Here is a 21,574-nt window from a genome sequence, read left to right as displayed (position 1 = left end):
TGTACCCCACGGAATACTACATAGCCCCCAAAAAGGAATGAGATCATGTCCTTTACAGCAACATAAATGGAGCTGAGGGCCATTATCCGAAGTATACCTGCAGGAACAGAATAACAAATACCGCATGTTCTCACTTAGAAGTGGCAGCTAAACATTGAGAACACATGGACACAAAGAAGGGAACAACAGACACTGGGGCCTACTTGACTGTGGAGGGTGGGAGGAGGGAGAGCATCCAAACTACCGATGGGATACTATGCTTATTACCCGGGTGATGAAATAATCTGCACGTGACACCCCCGTGACACGCAATTTACCTATACAACAAACCTGCACATGTACCCCTGAATCTAAAACAAAAGTTTTTTTAAAAGAAGAAAAATCTGCAAAAGATTAAAATGGATACTTTCCCAAAGGGGATCTAAGGAGACACTTCAAAAGGTGTTTTGAAGTGTCTCCCCCTGCAGAAATGCACTCATCACTCCCCCTGCAGAAATGCACATCAAATACACCTTGAAATACAACCACGAAGCCATTAGAGAAGCCACAGTGACAACCGCTGACCATCCCAAGGGCTGTAGAAAATGTGAAGCAGTTGGAACACCCGAGAGTGCTGGTTGGAATCAAAATGTCACAACCCGCAGGGAGAATAGTTTGATTGTTTTGTTATCAATGCAACTGGCAATGACCATGGAACTGACTTTCCCACCCTAAGATAGTTGGTCTGGAGAAATGAGAACTCACGTTGACAAGAGCTAAGGGTAACAGTTTCTAGCACCTGTCTTCACCATCGCCAAAGTTACAAAGGACTTTAACAACATTCAGCGGTGAATAGAAAGACAAACTGTGACCCATTCTTACAATTAGATGCAACTCAGCAATGGGATGGGATTTTCCTCTGTAAATTCACTTCCAAAAAGTGATTCAGTTGTTGGAACAACTGATGGTGTGTTTGGAAAATTAGTTGGTGTTCAAGTCACCTTGGGACTGTAACTCTTAGGAAATATACATGGGCATCAAGAATATCTCATCAAAATGAACTTTCCAATTGAGATGTGTTGTGACTGTGAAAAACACTTTGGATTTTGAATACAGAATGAACAAAAGATTCTAACATCTTTATCATTGTGATGCAGATTGTATTTGTAATGATCACAGTTTGACTTCTTAGGTTAATAAAAATGTTAGAAAAATGAAAAAACATGTATTTCACAAAGTTCAATTATGACAGACATGAGAAATATTTTATGTATTTGCCAATAACCATGCCATGTCAGAATTAACGTTCTTTACAACTATTTTAAATAATAATAAAGCATTTATGCCAATGTAATAACCCGTTTGGGTCATTTCTCTACATGCATTGCATGAAAACATTAGGACCTACAATGGTCTCATGACATCACTCTAGGGCAGTGGGAAACTGATCTGCAAATGAATCAGAGAAGCCAGTAGAAAACTCCCCCAGCTCCAGGGCCTTATTGATGAAGTGGTCTGGGAGAACCAACTGCCCCCTGAGACGGCCGTGGAGGCAGAGTCCAGATGGAGCAGGAAGTTTCTGGGAAGCAGCAGGAGAGCCTGAGGGCGGGGAGCTTTGCTGTTGACTGACAGCTCAGCCCAGGGATCTCCAGCTTTCTCAGGTGTGACTGCATCCCTCCCTGCTTCATCGACTTTGCTTCCTTCCACGCCATTTTTCTCTTCTTGACCCCACCTCAGCTTCTGCCTACTGGTACCTGTGAAACTTACAGTTGTTCTTTTTCTTATTTTCTTGTGTTGTTAGTTTTGTGCTGCTCATCGTATTCACATTATTAGTGGAATATTACCCACCCCACCACTGTCCTCTTCTAAACCTCGTGCACCCCCAGACTCCTGTGTCTTTCATGTTGAACACTCTGACTTCATGGTAGGCTTGAATTCCTGCTCTTCCCTCTTCCTCCCTAATGGGTGTGTTCATCTCCTCTATCATCTTCGCATCAGTTTTTAATTTTGCCACATTACAGTATTTAAATCCATTTGCCAGAGAGAGGGGAGAAGATGGCCAAATAGAAATAGCTCCAGTCTGCAGCTCCCTGTGAGACCAATGCAGAAGGCAGGTGATTTCTGCATTTCCAACTGAGGTACCTGGTTCATCTCATTGGGACGAGTTAGTCAGTGGGTGTGAGATTGTATTTTTAGAAAACCCATTGTCTCAGCCCAAAAACTCCTTAAGCTGATAAGAAACTTCAGCAAAGTCTCAGGATACAAAATCAATGTGGAAAAATCACAAGCATTCCTGTACACCAACAATAGACAAGCAGAGAGCCAAATCATGAGTGAACTCCCATTCACAATTGCTAACAAGAAAATTAAATACCTAAGAATACAACTTACAAGGGACGTGAAGGACCTCTCCAAGGAGAACTACAAACCACTGCTCAAGAAAATAAGAGAGGACACGAACAAATGGAAAAACATTCCACGCTCATGGATAGGAATAATCAATATCGTGAACATGGCCATATAGGCCAAGGTAATTTATAGATTCAATGCTATCCCCATCAAGCTACCACTGACTTTCTTTGCAGAATTAGGAAAAACTATCTTAAATTTCATATGGAACCAAAAAAGAGCCCGCATAGCCAAGACAATCCTAAGCAAAAAGAACAAAGCTGGCGGCATCATGTTACCTTATTTCAAACTATACTACAAGGCTGTAGTAACTAAAACAGCATGGTACTGGTACCAAAACAGATATATAGATCAATGGAACAGAACAGAGACCTCCAAAATAACACCACACATCTACAACCATCTGATCTTCGAGAAACCTGACAAAAACAGGCAATGGGAAAGGATCCCCTATTTAATAAATGCTGCTGGGAAAACTGGCTAGCCATTTGCAGAAAACAGAAACTGGGCCTTTTTCTTACACCTTATATAAAAATTAACTTAAGATGGATTAAAGACTTAAATGTAAAACCCAAAACCATAAAAACCCTAGAGGAAAACCTAGGTAAATACCGTTCAGGACATAGGCATAGGCCAAGACTTCATGTCTAAAACACCAAAAGCAATGGCAACAAAGCCAAAATTGACAAATGGGATCTAATTAAACTAAAGAGCTCTGCACAGCAAAAGAAGCTATCATCAGAGTGAACAGGCAAGCTACAGAATGGGAGAAAATTTTTGCAATCTATCCATCTGACAAAGGGCTAATATCCAGAATCTATCAGGAACTAAAACAAATTTACAAGAAAAAAACAATTCCATCAAAAAGTGGGCAAAGGATATGAACAGACACTTCTCAAAAGAAGACACTTATAGGCTAACAAACATATTAAAAGAAGCTCATCATTGCTGGTTATTAGATAAATGCAAATCAAAACCACAATGAGATACCATCTCAAGCCAGTTAGAATGGCGATCATTAAAAAGTCAGGAAACAACAGATGCTGGCAGGGATGTGGCGAAATACGAACACTTTTACACTGTTGGTGAGAGTGAAATTAGTTCAACCATTGTGGAAAACAGTGTGACCATTCCTCAAGGATCTAGAACCAGAAATACCATTTGATCCAGCAGTCCCATTACTGAGTATATACCCAATGGATTATAAATCACTCTACTATAAAGACACATGCACACATATGTTTACTGCAGCACTATTCACAATAGCAAAGACTTGGAACCAACTCAAATGCCCATCAATGATAGACTGGATAAAGAAAATGTGGCACATATTCACCGTGTAATACTACGCAGCCATTAAAAATGATGAGTTCATGTCCTTTGCAGGGACATGGATGAAGCTGGAAGCCATCATTCTCAGCAAACTCACACAAGAACAGAAAAGCAAATACCGCATGTTCTCACTCACAAGTGGGAGTTGAACCATGAGAACACATGGACACAGGAAGGGGAACATCACACCAGGACCTGTCAGGGGGTGGGAGAAAAAGGGAGAGCATTAGGACAAATACCTGACGCAGGCAGGGCTTAAAAGCTAGATGACGGGTTGACAGGTGCAGGACACCACCATGACATATGGGTACCTATGCAACAACCTGCCCATTCTGCACATGTATCCCAGAACTTAAAGGAAAACAAAACAAAACAAAAAAAGAGGGGTAGTTATCTGGGAGATGGCAAAGCTTTACTTCAAAATCCAACTCTATCAATAATAACAATAAATGGATTAAACCTTTTAATCAAAAGGGAGAGATTATAAAGTTGGATTAAAATGTGCAATTGTATGCAGTCTATAGGAGGCATACTTTAGATTCAAAGACACAGAGAGATTAAAAGTTTCCAGATGAAAAAAGATACATTATGCAAGAGCAGCTGTAAGAAAGCTGGAATGGCTATAATTATAGCCAACAAAATAGATTTTAAAACAAAAAAAAGTTACTAGAGGTAAAAAGAGACATTTTATAATGACAAAAGGGCCAATTCATTAGACACAAAACAATTATAAACATATGTCTCCTATTAACAAGATACATAAAGTAAAAACAGACAGACATATAGGGAAATTAGACAATTCAACAATAATAGTAGATAATGTCAATACCTCATTTTCAATAATGAATACAATAACTAAACAGAAGATCAACAAGGAAATAGAAGATTCGAGCAATACTATGAACCAACTAGACCTAAATTAAGACATCTATCAAATATTCCACCTAATGACAACAGAAAATATGTTCATTTCAAGTACACCTGCAATATTGTCCAAGATGAACCACGAAACAAACTTCAATAAGTGTAAAAGGATTGAAATAGTATAAAGTGTGTTTTCTGACCAAAAGGGAATGAAATTAGAAATTAATAACAGAAAGAAATTAGGAAAAGCCACCAATATGTAGAAATTAAACAATATACTCTTAAATGATCAGTGGGGCAAAGAAGAAATCACAAAGAAATTTTGAAAATAATTTGATATAAATGAAAATGCAGACACGACATGCCAAAATCTATGAGATGCAGCTAAACCAGAGCTTGGAGGGAAATATGTAGCTGTAAATGCCTACATTTTAAAAGAAGAGACTAACATTAGATAAATGGTAAAGTAGGTGACTCCAAACTACCATTCCTCTATAGAAACACAGAAAACGAGCGGTAACCGTCGGACCAATTTTTTCAGAATCTTAAATACGGTCAACAGTTGCAGCAACCAAACTAATGCTGAAACAAGAAGAAGACATCTTCAAAACAGTAGAAATATTTTGTGACGTTTACTTGCTCTTGACCCGCCACCACCCTCTGCGGAAGCAATTTTGAAATAGCAGCATCTGTGTTCCCAGTGCAGGACCTTGGTCCCTGGTTCCAGAGGGACCGAAGCATGCCTGACTCACAAGTCGTTGTGTGTGTCTGTCTTTCCTGTCTGAAGGCTACTTGAATTACTTATGCAAAGCATACACCTTCGTTTCGCCTCACTTGAAACTCAAGCCAGAAAATCGGTGGACATTGCAGAAACACTGCAAAGCAACTAATGATCCATAGATTCCTGGGACAGAAGGGTTACTAGAACTGACAAATGATTTTAGCAAGATTTCAGATACAAAATTAATGTACGAAAATCAGTAGCCTTTCCTCCCTCCCTCCCTTCCTTCCTTCCTTCTTTCCACTCTTTCTTTTCTTTCTTTCTTTCCTTTTCTTCCTTCCTTCCTTCCTTCCTCTTTCTTCCTTCCTTCCTCCCTCCCTCCCTTCCTTTCTTCCTTCCTCCCTTCCTTCCTTCCTTCTTTCCACTCTCTTTTTCTTTCTTCTTTCTTTCTTTCTTTCCTTCTTTCTTCCTTCCTTCCTTTCTTCTCTCTTTCTTTCTTCTTTCTTTGTTTCTTTCTTTTTCTTTTCTTTTCTTTCTTCTTTCTTTTCTTTCTTTCTTTTCTTTCTTTCTTTCTTTCTTTCTTTCTTTCTTTCTTTCTTTCTTTCTTTCTTTCTTTCTTTCTCTCTCTCTTTAAATTTCTTTCCCCCTTCCTCCTTCCCTCTTTCCCTTCTTCCCTCCTTCCCTTCCTTCCCTTCCTTTCCTTCCTTCCTTCCCTCCCTCCCTCCCTCCCTCCCTCCCTCCCTCCCTTCCTTCCTTCCTTCCTTCCTTCCTTCCTTCTTTCCTTCCTTCCTTCTTTCCTCCTTTTTTTATGAGGCAGGGTCTCACTCTGTTGCCCAGGCTACAGTGCAGTGATGCAATCATGGCTCACTGCAGCCTCAACCTCCCCAGACTCAGGTGATCCTCCCACCTCAGCCTCCTGAGTTGCTGGGACTACACAGTAGCATTTCTATATACCTGTAACAATCAGTCTGAGCATCAAACCAAGAACACAATCCCATTTTCGATAGTCACACCAAAAAAAAAAAAAAAAAAAAAAAAAAAAAAAAAAAAAAAGAATTAGCTAGGAATACAGCTAACCAAAGAGGTAAAAGATCACAACAAGGAGAACTACAAAACACTGCTGAAAGGAGTCACCAATGACACAATAAGTGGAAAAACATCCCATGCTCATGGATTGGAAGAATCAATATTGTTAAAATAAACATACTTCCCAAAGGAATTTGCAGATTCAACAGTATTCCTATCAAACTACCAATGTCATTCCTCACAGAATTAGAAAAAAAATTCTAAAATTTATATGGAACCAAAAAAGGGCCCATGTAGCCAAAGCAATTCTAACTAAAAAGAACAAAGTTGAAAACATCACACTACCCAACTTCAAACTATCCTACAGGGCTACAGTAACCAAAACAACATGGTACTGTACAAAAACAGACAAATAGAAAGTGGAACAGAATAGAAAACTCAGAAAGAAAGCCACACACCTACAACCATTTGATCTTTGACAAGGCAGACAAAAACAACAGAGAGAGAACTTCCTATTCAGTAAATGGTGCTGGATAAACTGGCTAGCTATATGCAGAAGAATTCTCCATACACAAAAATTATCTAAAGTTGGATTAAGGATTTAAATGTAAGACCTCAAACTGTAAAAATCCTAGAATACCTAGGAAATATACTTCTCAACAGTGACCTTGGCAAGTAATTTTTGGCTAAGTCTCTAAAAGCAATTGCAACAAAACAAAATTGAAGAACTGAAAACAGAGCTACCATTCAACACTGCAATCCCATTATTGAGTATATACCCAAAGGAATATAAATTATTCTCCCATAAAAACACATGCATGCATATGTTCATCACAGCACTACTCACAATAGCAAAGACATGAAATCAACCTAGATATCCATCACCTGTAGACTTGATTAAGAAAACACGATACATATACACCACGGAATACTACTCAGACATATTACGGAATGAAATCATGTCTTTTGCAGCAACATGGATGGAACTGGAGGCCATAATCCAAAGTGAATTAACATACAAGCAGAAAACCAAATACTGCACGTTTTCACTTACAAGTGGGAGCTAAACATTGAGCATGCATGGACATAAACATGAGAACAATAGACACTGAAGACCACTAGAAGCGGGAGGGAAAGAGGGAGGTGTGAATTTAAAAATGACGTATTGGGTAATATGCTCACTACCTGGGTGCAATACACCCATGTAACAAACCTGCTCAGGTACCCCTTGTATCTAAAATAAAAGCTGAAATTTCAAAAAGAAGAAAATTAGACTGGGCACGGTGGCTCACGCCTGTAATCCCAGCACTTTGGGAGGCCGAGATGGGCGGATCACGAGGTCAGGAGATCGAGACCATCCTGGCTAACACGGTGAAACCCCATCTCTACTAAAAACACACACAAAAATTAGCCAGGCGTGGTGGCGGGCGCCTGTAATCCCAGCTACTCAGGAGGCTGAGGCAGGAGAATGGCGTGAACCCGGGAGGTGGAGCTTGCAGTGAACCGAGATCGCACCACTGCACTCCAGCCTGGGTGACAGAGCGAGACTCCATCTCAAAAAAAAAAAAAAAAGAAAATTGACGAAGATTAATCATTGGGTTAAAATATCAAGGTTCCTTATACTAATTATTTGTAAATTATTTAATTAAAATAATGTACTTGTTGTAGTTTACAAAATAATGGGCAATTAACCTGATAGACGTTTCTTGAAAGAAGACATCAAAATGAGCAACAGGTATATTTTTAAAATGCTCAACATCACTAATTATTAGGGAAATGCAAATTAAAACCTCAATGAAATATTACCTCATACCTGTCAAATGGCCATTATGAAAAAAAATAAAAGACAGCAAGTGTTGGCAAGAACGTGGAGAAAAGAGAACCCTTGCACACTTGATTGCTACAGTCATTATGGAGAACAGTATGAAGTTTCCTCAAAAAACTAAAAACAGAATTACCATGTAATCCAGCAATCCCACTTCTGGGTACATTTCCAAATGATTTGAAATCAGTATGTCAAAAAGATGGCTCCTTGCCCGTGTTCACTGTGGCATTCTTCACAATATCTGAGATATGAAATTAACCTAAGTGCTTTTCAATGGATGAATGCATAAAGAAAATGTGGTATACATACACGGTGAAATACTATTCAGTCTTAAAAAAGAAAGAAACCCTGTCATTTGCAGCAACATAGATGACCCCTGAGTTTATGCAAAGCAAAATAAACCAGACACAGAAACACAAATATTACGTGGGCTCACCTGTATGTGGAATCTGCAAAAGTTGAACTCACAGCAGAGAATAGAATGGTGGTTACCAAGGCCTGAGAGTCAGGTGAGGTATGGGAAGGGCACTGGGGAGATTTTGGTCAAAGGACGCAAAATTTCAATTAGACAAGAGGAATAACTTCAGGAGATCTATTACACAACATATTGACTATAATCAATAACAATGTATTGTATTCTTGAACATTGCCAAGAGTAGATTTCACGTGTTCTCACCACCATGCACAAAAAGTAAGTATGTGAGCTAATGAATATGTTAATTTGCTTGATTCATGCATTCCACAATTTGTATATATATCAAAACATTATGTTGTACACCATAAATATATGCAGCTTTTATTTGTCAATTAAAATAAAAAAATAAAAGAAAATAAAAATACAGAAATTTCAAAGAAAATAAATTTAAATTGTCTAAATTATGTCTAAAAACAGTCAGTGCTTTCCTAGAATTCTTTCTATTCACATATAAATATTTATAATACAAAAACTGTGCTATCATTTGTCAGCATCAGTTATCACTGTTATCTTTGGTGATTTTTCCTTATCAATAATATTATTTTGTAACATAAATTTTAATGGCTGCAGAGTGTTCTATTGTATAGAGGAAACAATTTTGGGGGGATTGTATTCTGTTCCAAAGTCTCTATTATAAGCACTTAATTTGTTTATTAATAACACTGTGCTAAATTTCTTGTTCATTCATTTTCCCTACATTTTCTAATGTTTCATTTAAAAAGAATTCCTATATATGGAATTTTACAATCACACATATGCACTTTTTTTTTTTTTTTTTTTTTTGAGACAGAGTCTCGCTCTGCCGCCCAGGCTGGAGTGCAGTGGCCGGATCTCAGCTCACTGCAAGCTCCGCCTCCCGGGTTCACGCCATTCTCCGGCCTCAGCCTCCCGAGTAGTTGGGACTACAGGCGCCCGCCACCGCGCCTGGCTAGTTTTTTGTATTTTTTAGTAGAGACGGGGTTTCACCGTGTTAGCCAGGATGGTCTCGATCTCCTGACCTCGTGATCCGCCCGTCTCGGCCTCCCAAAGTGCTGGGATTACAGGCTTGAGCCACCGCGCCCGGCCACACATATGCACTTTTAAGAGTTTTGATACAAAATGACTTGTCTTCAAAACTTTGCCTCTGTTCTCATTTCAACCTGCAGGTTGAAAGTGGCCTTTTATACACAGAATGGCAACCTTTGAAATTAGCATTAGGAATGTGTCTCAGTGAAGACAGATGCATACAACAACAACAAGAAGAAACAGTATATGGCTCTGTGGTATTGACTCACATATCGAAGAGCAGAGTAGGAGGTGATTCCAGGGTTTATCACTAAGGACACAGGATCGTTTCAGCTGCACTATCTTCAGCCGACACTGGCTAGCTCCTCTAATGGACAATTTCAAATGCCACTTGCAGACGAACATTCCAGAAAAGAAAGAATTTGTATCCTTTCTGCAACGAGATAGCCTTTCCCTAGATGTTTTGACAAACTTTCCCCCACAGATGATAGATTGATTTATGTACTAGACCCTTCCTTAGCCAGTAATTGATCATGAGAATGGAACCGCTGTAAATTACTTCTACTGGGTCAGAATGCAACCGTGAGGCACATGGGAAAGGAGAGGCTGAAGCAGGCACAAAACTTCACGAGCTTGTGGGGTCCATTTAACCAGTGCAATAAATGGCAAACCACAGCCCCTTAAAGAGTACCAGTGTGATTCGGTTTTGTTCCAAAAGGAATAACTAACCTATCTGCAAAGATACTAGGAGAAGCATGACCATTGCCACTGCAAACCACAAAATTGCAAATATCATTACAAAGAAGTTCTCACATCCCAAAATAGGCCTTGCTTTATCATCGAATCTCCTTTGAACATCACCCTTGAGCAATTTCATCCGATTCTGGCCCTCTGAAGAACTGTGACTACAACAAAGTACTGATGGAACAGACTTCAACTGCCCTCACTGTGTTCTTACGCTTCTCTAGTAACAATTATCATCTCAAAATGTGAAAATCCCAGTAGAAGCAATGTAGGAAAACTCTGTGGGAATGGGGTGGAGGGGGAGTTGTCTATAGTACCCAAATATTATCAGGGTCCTTCTATTGAATTGTGGGCAGTCTCTTTCAAAGGCTCCTCTCAACCACATAAATCCTTTCTCAGATGAGGTAAAGCATTTGGATAGTTCCTTCTTAAGCCATTCTCAGGACTGATATAGAGGCATTTACTTTATTGACAATTTTAATAGACATAGTAAAAGCTGATATACTGGCAACATATTGACCCAATATCTCTATTAATTGGCACATTTGAATTTATAGGAAAAATAATAAATTATGCCTGTAATGACTGTAGACAGAGGACAGCAGGGCGTAGGCTGGAAAAGTAAAGTGGTCAACAAAATCATCCTCCAGACTGAGGAAACATCAGGGAGGTGCAGTCTTTGACGTGAATATCTTTATCTACACATTTACCTTAAGTTTATGTGAGTCCTTATGGTTATATGAGTCTCTTGAAGGCAGCAGATATTTGGTTGGTGGTTTTTTATCCATTCTGCCATTCTGTGTCTTTTAAGTAGTGCATTTAGGCCATTTACATTCAACATTAATATCGAGATGTGAGATACTAGTCTATTCATCGTGTTAGCTGTTGCCTACTTTTTTTTATTGTGTTATTGTTTTATAGGTCCTGTGAGATTTATGCTTTAAGGAGGTTCTATTTTGGTGTGTATTGAGCTTTTGTTTTAAGATTAGGACTCCTTTTAGCATTTCTTGTAGTGCCGGTTTGGTGCTGGCAAATTCTCATGGCATTTGTTGGTCTACAGACAGTATCATCTTAAATGATCCATTTCTTCTTCATTTCACTGATTCCCTTCCACTGAACTAGAAATTAATACTTTCAACCACAACTAAAATACACTTTTGTCCCTTAATCTTACCATTTTACTGGACCTATGTCCTTACACACGAGAGACTAAAGGTATACAGATTAAGTCTGAGGACTTATTCCATCAGGCTCAGTGAGACTGAGTTGTAGTATTAATATCATTATTATTAGTTTGTATTCACTAAGCACCTACTAGCAGCTTTTTACCTGTGGATAGTGGAAAGGGCATTAAGTTTACAATGAAACTGACAGAAAGACCATAAATTCTGATGAATTCTAGTTATAATGTTTCAATATCCTCTCTTCCATTGTCCCCAGGGATTTTCAGCTTATCCCATGTCCTTTTGAACATTTTCTTCCCTGGTAATTGTTGGATGCCACTAAGGAAGTCCCTCATGAATTTTATGGCTCGTACACAATCTCTTACACAAGTCCTTTCTGGCCATCTGAACTTAGGAGTGGTATCAGGTAAACATTTACCTTACAGAAATCCAAGTATGTACGTTTATTTAAATGCATTATAGATAAGAAAAACTGAATTTTTATACACACTTTATTAAATATTATTCATACATATATTGCATACATTTATATTTCATGTAATTTGCAAATTTATGTATATTATTTGTGAGTGATTTAAGGACTTGGAACAATTATTTTCAATACATGAAATTTCTGCCCACTGTTGTCTTTAAACTCTAATGCTCTGTGAGAAATGATTCTATTCTGTGAGCTGGAGTCACAGGTCCAAATTCCGTTTAGTTCTGGGAAATGAATTCAACCTTCTTGAACTACAATTTTATATAGGCTTAAGAGTGTGGAAAATTTGAGTCCACATAGTGCCAAAAGCTAAGTCATAACCAGTCAGGAAATAAATGGGCTGAATATTGTCCATGGGACTAAATCTATAGATCACTGGGCTCAGTGTCTGTCTGTAGATATATGAAAACTTCTAGTTCTTCCTACACAGTGATGCCAGCTCACCATTTAAAAATGCCTCTACAACTGTGTTCCCCTCAGAGACTCTTCCCAACTCTGCCATCTCTCCTCTGTGCCCAGCCCACATCCACCGGCGTGGGCTTCCCCACTGACCTCTGTCCAGTCCCTTTACTAAGGCCTCAGTAACACATGAACACACTTTATCTTTATTCTGGCGACTGAGGCTGGATTTAAAATTTATCTCAGCAACATATTCTATGGCAGGGGTGCCCACAATGGAAGAAGCAGAATTGTCTTGGGCCACTCATAAAATACACTAACACTAACAATAGCTGATGAGCTAAAAAAAAAAAAAAAAAAAAAAAAAATCACAAAAAAGTTTACAAATTTGTGTTGGGCCACATTCAAAGCCATTCTGGGCCACAGACTGAACAAACTGTGTACCCAGAAACCAGAGATAATCCCCACAAGCCTACCTGAGCTTCTAGAATATACAGCTTCTACAAGGTAAGGCCCTGGAGTCCCCACCTATGGAGAGGTTACATTAATAGTCTGGTGATACATCTTCTTCCAGATGAAAGTTTACAATATTCTGTTTGGATAGTGTTATCTCCCTTCCTCCATGCATTCAACGTAAAAATTCTTATCAGTAGAAAAAGGAAAAAAATGGCATCTCTATATCTTGTCTTTTTTTTTTATTAGAGTTCACCACACACTCGCTACCAGATCAGCCTTTATGAACCAGAATTTGCCTCAGGTGCAGTTCTCAGTTCCCCTTTACCTACAGAATAAAGCCCCTAACTTAGCGAGGAAAATCATCCTTCCCAGATCCAGCCCTTCTCTGGATTCCCAACCTACATTTTCAGGAACCCCCTTCATGCATTCCAACCTCCAGCTACATTTCCAAATCCTGTCCATCTTCCCCATCATTGTCGTCGGACTAAACTTTCACGGACCCTCATTGTCACAGCTGCAGCTTTCCCTAAGAGCTGCCTCCACCCTCACCACAGCCAACCCCTCTCTGGAATCCTCCTCCCATACACACATACCACCTTTCTAGCATACACCGGATTCTGCCACTGCCTATTTGAAGTGCTGCAGACCACCTCCATCTCCTACTGCAAGAGTCATCAGCTCAGCCCAACTTCCCTAAGCCCTGATGACCCAGCCCTCATATGTCTCTGCCACCTCCTGTCCTCACTGTCACTGTGCTCTCCCTTCACCACCAATATTGTGACCGATGAGCCAATCCCCACATACTTTAACTTTCTCTGCCTTGACTTTTTTTTTAAATCCTCCTTCAACTTTCTCTGCCTGGAAGTTCTTCTGCTTTGGCCAATATGAGAAACTGTCATATGTCCTTTATGGCTCATAACACATGCCAACTACCTGGCAAAACCTTTCTAAAAAGTCGATTCTCATTTCTCATTGCACATCCCTCCATGGTAGCAGAGGCCATATTATGTCTACCTTTATATTTACAATCTCTTTGTAAATCATGACATGCTGAATAGAATTACTGTCTCATTTATGCCGGTGCCATGAACCCTTAACACACACTGTAAACACTCAGCCCTCGTCACATGAGAGAACAATTGGGTATAGAAACTTAATATTATTCTCCTTTATGTTAGCAACACATTTGCTTACCCTGGTCTGGATCCACTGAATGTTATTTACCCCATTGCCACACACCTGCCCAAATCCTAAGCATCATTTAAAAACTAGGTCAAGTGTCTCACTGCAGGGAATTTTCCTTGTTCCCTCAAAAACAAAGTATTATACTGTCCCTGAATTGCTTTACTCAGTTTTCTTTCCTGTAAGGTTTCAATTCCTATTTTACATTAATAAAGATTTAGATCCGTATGATCCATCTTCATACGTAAGTTATTTCAGCTCAGTTTCCATATCTACCATGTGTTCTATCCCTCAGTAGGTCCAGTATTCCCTAGAAAACTACAGCTCTAACAATCTCTTGAGGAAATCAACAAATACTGCAAAATATCCTGATTACAGATTTTGAGGACAGCAAAAATGTGAATGAATGCCTGTATTATGCAATTTTTGTAAGATTACAATCACCACTGTTGATGACAACAATTTTACATTTAGCTTGTATTTAGTACTTGCATCATTTGTTTGTCAATCAACTTGGGCTGAAATCTGAAAATTATCCTTCCTGCCATTAATCCACTCTCCAAATAATTTCTATGACTCAAATTCCAGAGATTGTAATTTCTTAAACTGGATCCTTCCAGATCAATTTTCTAATGGCCCTCTTTACCTCTTTGTTCCTCAGCGTATAGATTAGTGGGTTCAAGGTGGGGGTAACAATGGTATAAACAAGAGCAAGGACCTTTCCCTGGGTCTGAGAGTAGTTACTCTTCAGCTGAAGATACATGAACATGATGGTTCCATAGAAGACCAAGACCACCACCAGGTGGGAGGCACAAGTCCCAAAGGCCTTCTGCCGACCTTCAGCAGACTGCATCTTCAGCACAGCTCTGGCAATGCAGGCATAGGAGGTGAGGATGGTGCACACTGGAAGGGCAAGGATGATCACACGAACAATGAACATCTTCAATTCAGTTGGGCCGGTGTCCACGCAGGACAGCTTGACAATGACCAGGACCTCACAAAGGAAATGGTCCACATGGTGGTGGCCACACAGAGGCAAAATGATAGTTAGTGAAGACTCAAAGAGAGAGTTGACAAACCCAGAAAACCAGGACAAGGCTGCGAGAAGGTGGCAGATCTGTTGGTGCATGATTGTAACATAGCGAAGAGGCCAGCAGACGGCAACATAACGGTCCACAGCCATGACAGCAAGAAGCACACACTCTGTGGAGCCGAGAGCCAAGGCGACAGAATACTGAGCCATGCAGCCTACGTAACTGACTTTCTTACTCGCTCCCCAGATGTTCACCAGCATCTGAGGGACAATGCAGGTGGTGAAACACATGTCCAGAAATGAGAGGTTTCGGAGGAAAAAGTACATTGGGGTGTGGAGCCGGCTATCCAGCAGGGAGACCAAGATGATGGCTGTGTTCCCCATGAGTGTCATGGTGTAGAACCCGGAGACAAACAGAGAAAGGATGAACTCAGCCTGGGGATATTCTGAGAAGCCAACTAAGATGAAGTCTTCCCCTGAGCTGTCATTTATTTTCATCATCTGCTTATTTTGTAGCACTTGAAATAAAATCAAGTGTAATCTATATATTGTCAAAACAAAATTTAAAAAGGAGTTAGTCAATTTTTATGTAATAGTCACTATCATTTCATAGGTTTGCAAACAAATCTAAATAATAGGAATTCAAATTTCCTGGTGTACAAAATCCAATGTCACAAAGAATGTAAAACTTAGAGTGAAGTAGCTTTATAATTATTACTGCTTAACACTTTTAGACAAGTGAGCTCAAAACATTTTAAGAATAATAAAGATAAAATAAAATCAATTTTATAGACAACCAGTACTATAGTAAATAGATGTGGCAAGAGTGGACATCCTTGTCTTGCTCCTGATGTTACAGAAGAAGCTTTCAACTTTTCACCACTAAGTATAAAGTTAGCTGTTAGCTTGTCATTTATGGCTTTTATTGAATTGAGCTACATTCCTTCTTCACCTTATCTACTGAGATTTTGTATCATAAATGGACATTGAATTTGGTCAAATATTTTTTCTGCATTTAACATGATGATCATATGGTTTTATTCTTCATTCTGTTCATGTGGTGTATCACATTTATAGATTTGCATTTTTTGAAAGATCAACAAAATTGACAAACCTTTAGCTAGATTAAGAAAAAGAAAAAAGAAGACTCATGTAAAATCAGAATGAAAGAGGAAATATTACAGTCAATATCACAGAAGTAAAAAAGGATTATAGGACAATACCATGAACAATTGAACGCCAATAAATTAGGTAACCTAAAGGAAATGAATCAACTCCTTGAAACATACAACTTACCAAGACTGGATCAGCAATAAATAGAAAACCAGAACAAACCAATAGCTAGAAAAGAGACTGAATCAGTAATCAAAAACTTTCCAACAAAGAAAAACTCAGAACTGTAAGGCTTCACTGGTGATACTCTACCAGATATTTAAAGATAAATTAAGAACAATTATGCTCCAATTCTTCAAAAAATAAATAAATAGGAGAGAATGCTCACAAACTCATTCTATGAAGCTAGCATTCTCCTAATATTAAAGTCAGACAAAGTCGCTAAAATAAAAGAAAACTATAGAATAATCCTGATGATTATTGATGCAAAAACCCTAAAGAGATATTAGCAATCTGAATTCAACAGCATATTTCAAGTATTATACATCATGATCAAGTTTTATTCCTGGAGTGCAAGGATGGTTTAACACTGGAAAAGATATAAAAATTAATCAATGTAGTATGACACATTAATAAAAGACAAAACTACGTGATCATCACAACTGATGCAGAAAAAAGCATTTGACAAAAGATAATATTCTTTTCCTGATAAAAACAATCAACTAGGAATAAAAGGAAACCACTTCAACATTATAAAGCCATGTATGAAAAATGGACAGCTTACATCATACTCAATGTTAAAAGACTGAAAGTTTTTCCTCTAAAATCAGGAACAAGGTGAGGATGTTGGTTCTCACCACTTCTGTTCAATATGCCACTGGGAGTCCCAGCCAGAGCAATTAGGGAAGAAAAAGAAATAAAAGATACCCAAATTGGAAATGAAGAAGTCCAGCTATCTCTGTTCACAGATGATATGATCTTATATGTAGAAAGGCCCATAGTGTGCAAATACACACAGTTAAAATGAATAAACAAATTCAGCAAAGTTGAAGAATAAAAGATCAAACAAACAACAAACAAAATAAAAGATCAACAAACAAGAATAAAAGATCAATTGCATTTCTATAGACTAATAACAATCTAAAAAGTAAATTAATAAAAAAGTTTATTTAAAATAGCATCAAAAAGAATAAAATACTTATAAATAAAATTAAACAATGAAGTGAAAGACTTGTACACCAAAAACTACAAAATGTTGAAAGAAATAAAAGAAGACACAAAGAAAATACATCCCGTGTTCATGAATGAAAGGCTTAATATTGTTAATGTACACACTATTCAAAACAATATATTCAGTCAATATAGGAATGATTTCCTATCAAAATTTCCTATCAAAATTCCAATTACTTTTTTGCAAAAACAGAATTCATCCTAAAATTTATGTAGAACTTCAAGAGACCCTGAATAGCCAAAACAGTCTTGAAAAGAAATAAAGTTTGAGGTCTCTCACTTCCTAATTTCAAAAGATATTGCAAAGCTACAGTAATTGAAACAGCATGGTACTGGCATAAAGATAGACATACAGACCAATGGACTTGGATAGAGAGTCCAGAAGTAAATCCTACTGTGCAGGAAGACAGATCTCAGCATTGCCTTGGATGACCCAGTTCTGCCTACTCCTACTTGTATTCTCACAATAACTGTAAAATGAAACATCCTGAAATTAGAAGGATGTGTTTGGAAGAATCTAGACAGTGTTATCATTCCTCCCACAAAAGGATATTTTACAACAGTTGTGCTCAGCGATCCAAGATGCTCCCAGAGGTATAAATTCAAGGTGGACTGTTTTAGTCATCACTCAGCTGAGATAGAGAGTGAAATGTGCAAACAAAATTTTATCTCTTCTGGGAAGATTTCCTAAGTTTGAGGGACCAGCACACCACAGATTCCAGCCTTCTGTTTATCCTTGCTTGCTATCTGTTAATAGTAAAGTTGTTTTACTTAGTGTATTATAAGAGTGTTCTGTCTCACCACGCTCATACTCTGGCAACTGGGTTTGAGTAAAACCTTTTGCCAGATTTAGAAAACTTTGCAGAAATTGGCAAGGTGTTTAGTCTTCAGCTGGGATTGATACTAGTGTACAGTATTCTGCTTAACATTACACATATGGTCAGATGATTTTGGACAAGGGTGCTGAGAGAGACAGGACACTCTCTTTAAAAAATGATACTGGAAAAACCAGATGTTTATGTGCAAAAGAATAAAGTTGAATCCTTATTTTACACCACATGTAAAAATTAACTCAATATTGATTAAGGACATAAACATAATACTAACAAACCAAATTTAGCAGCACATCGAAAAGCTTATCCACAATGAACAAGTAGTCTTTATTCCTGGACTGCAAGGTTGGTTCAACATATGCAAATTAATAAATGTGAATCGTCACATAAACGGAACTAAAGATAAAAACTACATGATTATCTCAAAAGATGCAGAAAAGGCTTTTGATGAAATTCAACACTGATTCATGTTAAAAACTTTCAATAAACTAAGTATTGAATAAATACACCTCAAAGTAATAAAAATCACATACGACAAACCCATAGCCAACACCATACTGAATGGGCAAAATCTGGAAGCATTCCCCTTGAAAACTGGCATGAAATAAGGATGCTCTCTCTTACCACTCCCATTCAATATAGTACCAGAAGTCCTGGCCAGGGTAATCAAGCAAGAGAAACAAAAAAAGGGCAGCCAAATAGAAAAAGAGGAAGTCAAACTATTCCTGTTTGTAGACAACATAATCCTATATCTAGAAAACCCTGTAATCTCAGCCCCAAAGCTTCATAAGCTGATAAACAACTTGAGCGAAGTCTCAGAATACAAAATCGATTTGCAAAAATCACTGGCATTTCTAAACACCAACAACAGTCAAGCCAACAGCCAAATCAGGAACAAACTCCCATTCACTATTACCACCAAAAGAAGAAGATACCTAGGAATACAGCTAACTAGGGAGGTGATAGATCTATACAAGAACTACAAATCACTGCTCAAAGAAATCAGAGATGATGCAAACAAATGAAAAAAAAATCCATGCTCATGGATAGGAAGAATCAATATAATTAAAAAGGCCATACTGGCCAAAGCAATTTACAGATTCAATGCTATTCCTATTAAACTGCCATTGAGATTCTTCACAGAACTAGAAAAAACTATTTTAAAATTCATATGGAATGAAAAAAAGAGCCCAAATTGCCAAGACAATCCTAAGCAAAAAGGACAAAACTGAAGGCATCACACTAACTAACTTCAAACTATAGTACAAGGCTACAGTAACCAAAACAGCATGGCACTGGTACAAAAACAGACACTTAGACCAGTGGAACAGAATAGAGAACTCGTAAATAAGCCCATACACCTACAACTATCTGATCTTCAACAAACCTTACAAAAACAAGCAATGGAGAAAGGATTCTCTATTCAATAAATGGTGCTGTAATAACTGGCTAGCCATATGCAGGAGATTGAAACTGGACCCCTTCCTTATACCATACACAAAAACTAACTCAAGATGGATTAAAGACTTAAACGTAAAACCCAAAACTATAAAAACCCTGGAAGACAACATAGGCAATAATATTATGGACTTAGGTATGGGCAAAAATTTTATGATGAAGACACCAAAAGCAATTGTAACAAAAGCAAAAGTTGACTAATGGGATCTAATTAAACCAAAGAGCTTCTGCACCACAAAAGAAATTATCAACAGAGTAAATAGACAATCTACAGAATTGGAGAAAATCTTTGCAAACTATGCATCTGACAAAGGTCTAATATCCTGCATCTATAAGGAACTTAAATTTACAAGAAAAAAAAACCCATAACCTAATTATAAAGTGGGCAAAGAATATAACAGATACTTTTCAAAAGAAGACATACATGCAGCCAACAGGCATATTAAAAAAAAGCTCAACATCACTTGTCATCTGAGAAAAGCAAATCAAAACCAAAATGAGATACCATCTCACACCAGTCACAATTACTCTTATTAAAAAGTCAAAAAATAACAGATGCTGGTGAGATTGTGGAGAAAAAAGAATGCTTATCCTTTTGTGGGAGTGTAAATTAGGTCAGTCGTTGTTGGAGTGTAAATTAGGTCAGCCATTGTGAAAGACAATGTGGCAATTCCTCAAAAACCTAAAGACAGAAACGCCATTCCACCCAGGAATCCCATTATAGGGTATATACTCAAAGGAATATAAATTGTTCTATTATAAAGACACATACATGCATATGTTTATTGCAGCACTATTCACAATTGCAAAGACATGAAATCAACCAAAATGTCCATCAACGATAAACTGGATAAAGAAAACGTAGTTCATATATACCATAGAATACTATGCACTCGTATAAAAGAATGAGATCATATCCTTGGCAGAGACATGAATGGAGATGGAGGACATTATCCTTAGCAAACTAACACAAGAACAGAAAATCAAATGCCACATGTTCTCACTTATAAGTGGGAGCTAAATTATGAAAACTCATGGACACATAGAGAGGAACAACACATACTTGGGCCTATCAGAGGGTGGAGGGTGTAAGGAGATAGAGGATCAAGAGAAATAACTACTGGGTGCTAGGCTTAATACCTGAGTGATGAAATAATCTGTACAACAAATCCCCATGCCACAAGTTTACTTGTGTAACAAACCTGCACACGTACCCCTAAACTTAAAAGAAAAAGAAAAAGACCCCCATACTATGAAATTCTTAGAAGAAAACAGGGGAACATCTTCATGGTGTTGGATTTGGCAACGATTTCTTGAATATGACACCAAAAGCACAAGCAACAAAAGGAAAAATAGACAAATAGAACTACACCAGACCTAAAACTTCCATGCATCAAAGGACACAATCAATAAAGTGATTGTACCTGGTGATCTGTGAGCTTTGTCTGTAGCTGGCATGGCCAGGATGTGAGAAGCAGCATCCTGGGGCAGCATAGGGCAGCAGCACCATAGGCCTGGTTTTCTTTCCTTTCTCTTCCCCAAATCAATCTGTCCTCTTGGGCCCCTCAGCCTTTTCCCCATTGTCTTGAATATTAGCACTTGGCTCCCTTTTAGTCATGCTAATCTTTCTAACAAGTGGTTTCTCCTCAGCCTGCTTGAATTCCTGAATTCCTATTAAATTCCTCTTCTGAAACTGCTTCTTCCTTCTTGACCACATAGCCAGCCTGTGAATTTTCCACATTTTAACATTCTGCTTCCCTTTTAATTATAAGTTCCAACTTCAAGTTATTCCTTTGCTCCTATATCTGATTGTAGGGTGTTGGAAGAA

At 38.1% G+C, this 21,574-nt stretch overlaps 1 pseudogene; it reads right to left on the bottom strand.

The window, feature by feature from the left end:
* Positions 1 to 1,402: 1,402 nt before the first annotated feature.
* On the bottom strand, positions 1,403 to 15,610 carry LOC126957046 (olfactory receptor 2G3-like; annotated as a pseudogene).
* Between the last annotated feature and the right edge of the window lie 5,964 nt (positions 15,611 to 21,574).

The sequence above is a fragment of the Macaca thibetana genome, chromosome 6, assembly GCF_024542745.1.
Source record: "Macaca thibetana thibetana isolate TM-01 chromosome 6, ASM2454274v1, whole genome shotgun sequence".
In the NCBI taxonomy this organism is placed as follows: domain Eukaryota; kingdom Metazoa; phylum Chordata; class Mammalia; order Primates; family Cercopithecidae; genus Macaca; species Macaca thibetana.
Note: the sequence above shows the minus strand (reverse complement) of the source record. Positions and strands in the feature narration are given on the sequence as shown.